Below are 6,160 nucleotides of genomic sequence, written 5' to 3'. Positions count from 1 at the left end.
CACACTTTAACATCTCATAACATCACATCAACCGTCTCATAACATTCCTAATGATATTCATAAGGTACAACACACACGTGTTCATCAAATTTAACCATAATATTCTCAAACTCCAACACTTAATAATTTTTGGAATCATACTATAACACTCTACAATATTATTTACATAAATTATTAATATAAATAACTACCTCTATATCTATAAACTAGCACACATCATATTGAATCACAAATTTCAAAGTAAGCTTTCAATGCACAAATTCTAAATAATTATATGAACACTTTGGTCAGTTTCAATTATGATATTAATTTTTTTTAAAATTATATGTAAAAACCTAAACAACAAGAAAAAGAGAAAATACAAAATCAATATCTCTCTCTAAATTTCTCCTTACTTTATTTCATCAATTCATATTAATTAGAAAAAGTACTCGATTTATAGGGTTCACGCTCAACACAATAGCATATCAATTTCACAAAAATTGGTCTATCAAACATATATAATTCATTGTAATAATTATAAGAGTAAAATGAAAATTGCAAAAACACCTCAAAACCCATTCCAATTGGTATCTCGAAGGATCCCTACACATGTTCTCACTAATTCCCAATTGTGAATAACTCATCCCTTACCTCTAAGTGGACTCGCGTGTCTTACGACAGCGATAGCAGCATCTCTAGCGGTTCCCTGAGATTCCTTCAGTTATTCCTCCGACTGCTCCGATAGAATTCCCAAACATCAGAGAGACGAAGAAGAGATTGAAACCTCCACTTGTACTGTCTTCATGCGATTCATTTTTCTCCCTCCACGAATATTATCTCGCAAATCCAAACGGTGGAACTGTGCGCAATTGAATTTTGAACAGTGTATCCAAATTTCATGAAAATCCAACGGTTAACCAAACCGGAATTGTAATTTTACTGAGACCATTTTGAATTTCTGCGGGAAAGGAAAAGGCTACAATGCGAAAGGTATTTCTCTCAGCTCAAACATGATATCAAAATTCCCAATGGTGAGAATGCCCGGAATTGGACTGCAAGAGTAGTGCTCAAATTTCATGACGATCCAACGGTGAGACAGGTTAGGTGACCTGTGGGAAAAGAGAGGGTTTTGGGAGAAGAGAGAAGAAACGAAATTGTGAGACAGAGGAGGCTGAGTCAGTCTGAAATTTGACCTAGCATGTTGCTATTTATAACTAGGGGCATTTACGACCTATTATTTACTCTATTTATTTATTTATTATTTATTATTTTATAAAAACAAACTTTATTTTATTCTCTATCAAACAAATAAATAAGATACCCTTTTTATTTTCTCTCAAATCATTATTTTAATTAATAATTATATCTCCTTATTTATTTATTTATAAAATCTCATCATTTTTTTAAACTCTATTTATTTATAAATAACAATCATTTTTAATCTAGTTTACAAAAATTGGGATGTTACACTATATGTTTATTGAACAATAGAAAACTTAGTCATAAAACACTGTGTAAGTTTCTTATCTCCAAATTGGATGTTTTAAAGAACTCAATAGTTGTTGTGTGTGTGTGTGTCAAAATAATAATTGGGCAAATGATTCCAATACCAAAAAGGTCTTGGACGATAATATACTTGTAATTTGTCTCATTATCCTACAACAAATCATCATATAATATATTTACAATATTATATATAAAGATATAAGTATAAAATTTTACTAATTTAACATATATATCGGTTCGTGCAGTTTAATGAGTGACTCAATGATTCGATAAGTGAGTCAATGACCTAGTAGCATGATCAGGTCAATGATTAGTTTAGTTTTGATAAAATTGCTTATAATACTCAATGAAATCCATTAGTCCACCAAACTTTAATGCATTTGTTATCATCAAACAATAGAGATATTGAGGAGTTGGACATGGTTCAATGTCTTTGGTTCTAGCAAGTAATAAAAGTAAAGATTTAATAAAATAATGAGCCTCACGTGACAGAATTTTCACTCTCACATGCAAAGAAATGTGTGGAAATGTGTTACTTTGCTAACCCTTTACCAAAGTAACCCTACTCCTCATGCTTGTCATTTTTTTCCTCTTCTTCGCATTTGCTCGTGCTAGCTGGTGGTGGATTTAATGTTGTGCTTGTGTTGCTTTAACTTGCTCTGATTTGGTAAGGTCATGATTTCTTCAATTTTTTTTTCGGTGTCAATTTTCTCCGTGGTTTATAATCTTTGAGTCGTTGTACGTTACTCATTTCATTGATCATCTAATCGATTATTTGTGTGACACAATCAATTGTGGTCAAATATAATTAATTATCCATTAACTATATAATTGGTTTTGTTAAACAAAATGATTCTCAAGATGCGATTATGGCTCCTAAAAAATAGTGTCTTGTATGGGTAAAATGGATTTTTTTAATAATAACATAATTTTCTTCTTTTCTTTCAAACCAAACAACTTATTTGTTTTACTTTAACTGTATTCGTATCTATTTCTCTTCTCATCTTTTCTCATCTACCTATTTCGACTCCTTCTATTTCCTTCTATACCAAACACAATGTTGAAGTACTATTTCTGAGAAAAATATTGCACTTGAAGATAGCATGATTAATAGTTAATATAAAAATGATTTAATATTATTTTTAAACCGACATGATTTATAATTCAGTTCTATATTAAATTAATCAAATTTATAAATTAATTTTTATGATTTTGTACTTAGATCATAATTTTTTTAACTATCCAGTTACAATGAAACTTAGGTTAAAAGCTACCGGTGCTTTATCATTATCATTAATGCCAGTCTTATCAGTATCGGTGTGTGTTATTGAAACAAACTCTCACAGCATGTTTGACAAATATTATCATTAATGCTAATAAACATTTTGAACATACTCTCAATTATTGGAAGAATTATTAGATTGTCTTGGTTCACATCATCTCTAATTTATTACACTTGGTAATCCTAAACTATCTAATTTTTTCCATTGTTGACTGAATTTTATTAAAAATTATAAATTTTAATAAATCCTACTTTTTCATTTAATGAGATAGGGATTTGACTCCTTTGAAATGTGAGGAATGCACTATAGAAAATAAAGTTCAATAATAAGGATTAGTTCAAAATTAACAGTTGATATTAAAATTAATTGTAGTTTTTGTTACACATATATTTTATTTTATCACAAATCTTAGCATTATTTTTTTTATTAACAATCATTATTGCACTTTATCGTCTAAACTCTAAAGTGCACCCCTCAGTTTAGAGGAGCCAAATCCAATAGGAACATGGCACATTGTAAGAGAAGAGAGAACGAGAGAATCAAAATTTCTTTTATAGATGAAATGATGAAGATGATTCTAAACGAACGCTTCCAATCAAATAAACCCATCAAATGTAATTAATTACCAATCTAACGATAACTTCTTTACTAGATTTGGCAATATCTCTAACAATATATTTGCAATCATCAATGTTCAAGTGCACTAGATTTGGCAATGTATCTGAAACTGGGATGACATCGTTTATCAAGAGTGATAGATTTTGCAGATTCTTCTATGTGCCATTGAAGAGAGCATAAATTTGTTCTTCTCTAATTCTTTTAAGGATGGATACACACAGAGACATGTAACTTAAAAAATGTTCATTTGAGAAAGAAGTCACAATATGTGACTACAAAACTTTTTGTTCATTCCTTTTCGCCGTTGACTCAAGTATTACGGATAGAAGCATGCACCTCCCTAGTGGAAGGTAAGAACAACAACTAACCACTGAATATATACAAGGAACCTTTTGTGGCTTCTGCTCAACACAACAACCATCTAATGCACCATGGTAAAGTGTTTAATGTGGTGTTGGTACTAGTTGTTTGTGTATGTTCCATTTTTCCTCACAAATGGGCAGGAATATTCAATTCTTCAAAGTGCAAAATACATTGTGTATCAGATAATTGATTATGAATTTCAACTTTTGTCCTCAGAATGAGATCATAAGATCAAATACAGAGTTACACAAAGTGAGAAATTTAGATAAATAGTGATTTTGGAATACTATTATTTATCTAAGGAATTAAGTGTTTCTCAAGTAAGCTGCACAAACAATTCACTCATATGTCGGATAAAGTGCCATCACGATTTATAGCATTAAGTGGCCTGAAAGAAAACATCAGACAAATTCATGGAGCCTAACTTGTCCTTTAAGGCCATTGCTGATAATAGTTATTGTACAATGCTACTAGACATTAGTCAAATTCATGAAATCTAATTCATTTCTCATCATCTAAACGGGGTGAGTATGGAATTATAAGGTTAGTTGGGTGATAAAAAGAGAATAAAAGAAAAAAAAAATCTCAGATTCGGTTCTCCCGCTAATAAAAAACTAACAAATAACATCTAACATTTGTTGACAAAAAAAATCTAAACAGGAAGAGTCTTTTGCAACCTACTTTCATGATGGGTTAACTCATCCCACCTTGCTTTAGGCAGAGGAGGCGGGTTGACCCGCTTTATCACCCTGTATATGAAACACTACCCACATTAGGGAGAGAGTATGAGAGATAAAATAAGACACGATTACAAGAAATATTAGACTTTCACACCATGAACATTCCTTGATAATGGAAATTTGTAACCAAACAAGAATCGCAAATAGATTAACCTTGTGGCAATTTCTTGATCCCAATCTTCCAATCACTCTCACAACCTGCATTTCAGTACTAGCAAGCAAATAAACTCAGACAAAAAAGTGTTATATATGCTTACGTGCTAATCTGTTTGAGGAACCAAAACATAGGATTTTTTCGACTCACATTTTGAAGTCACCAATGTTTTATAATCTGACATTCGAAATTTGAATTTCCCAACAAGAACTTCTACATGGACATGGATCTTCTGCAGCAACCAACCTTTCTGCTGCACTTCTACATCCTCTCTATCTCTTTCTAACTTTTCTTTATTTCTCTTTCTTTTTTTTGCTTTTTGCAATTTTCGGCTGCAGAGACAGACCCGAATTCTCTGCAGTCAAAATTTGATGACTGTCTAATGAAGATTAGACGGATCATATTTTAACTCATATGATCAGATTTAAAATAAACAGTCAAAAAATAAACTGTCCGATCTTCATTTAACAGTTCAGATTTGTGACTGAGTGCACTAGGCGAATACATCAAATCCAATTCTGCAGGCAGATCTTTGGTAGAGGATCTATTTCGGATAAAGATGCAGTTAAGCAACTGGGGGACGTTGTTGGATCTGACGCCCTTGTTGAGAAATTTAAATTCCAGATGTCAGACTATAAAATCTCGATGACTTCAATTCAAGGTTGCTTTTCCTAGATTTGGCACCGGATGCATCTGATAACGATGATACGCACAGTAATCCGTTTTTACGTCACTCGACACTTTTTGGAAGAAAGCAGAACAAAAGGATACTATAGTAACCCTTTTGTTGTGCGTCTCTGCACACCTTGGGAAGCACCACCTCAAATGATACCCAAGATTCATATTTTTTTTTCTTTTTTTTTCTTTGTTGGAGTGGACAAGTGCCAATTAAAGTGATGCACATTGCATGACCGACCTTTGGACCAGATTTGTTGTCACTGTTCAATATATCAATATCAATATATAGTTGTTTAATTTAATGAGTGATCAAGATGAAAGAACCACAACTCACTATGAGTGATTTTAATCAGATTTTTTGTATTTTTAATTTCTAATTATTTTTGAAAAGTTGAAAGAATCACATAAATTTTTATTAAAATGAATTATCTTTTTAAATAACATTTTTTTATGAAAAAGTTGTAATAAATGAAACCAATAAACCCCATTAGGGTTATGGGTTACCTAATGGAGAGTTAAGTAATATGTACAAAATCTTAGATTCAAATCTTGTTCGCATCATTACACAACAAAAAATAATATGTGGTGAGGATTAGAATTTATGAATTTAGCTATTTTGTCCTTATAGGAATAAGAGAAATTAGGTCTTGATTTTTACATACCAACCATCGCAAAGGATTGATCATCCATCAATAGCTTTTTGGTGATTACCATTTGTCATGGAGACTCTCTTATCATCTCTATTATGTACTTCGTCTCTGATAAGTACCCATTTTGGAACTGAAGCACGCAAGAAAGGATCCACCTACATTTTCATCATTTCACACAACTTTAAG

The 6,160-nt window shown here is 31.6% G+C and overlaps 1 long non-coding RNA gene across 1 annotated transcript; it reads right to left on the bottom strand.

The window, feature by feature from the left end:
* Positions 1-4,166: 4,166 nt before the first annotated feature.
* On the bottom strand, positions 4,167-5,838 carry LOC106796604 (uncharacterized). The gene is made up of 2 exons (XR_001385641.2): positions 4,646-5,838; positions 4,167-4,501 (listed from the first exon to the last, which is right to left on the bottom strand). It is a non-coding gene; the product is annotated as an uncharacterized lncRNA (long non-coding RNA).
* Between the last annotated feature and the right edge of the window lie 322 nt (positions 5,839-6,160).

Source organism: Glycine max, chromosome 17 (assembly GCF_000004515.6).
Source record: "Glycine max cultivar Williams 82 chromosome 17, Glycine_max_v4.0, whole genome shotgun sequence".
Lineage (NCBI taxonomy): Eukaryota > Viridiplantae > Streptophyta > Magnoliopsida > Fabales > Fabaceae > Glycine > Glycine max.
This window is presented reverse-complemented; position numbering and strand designations above follow the sequence as displayed.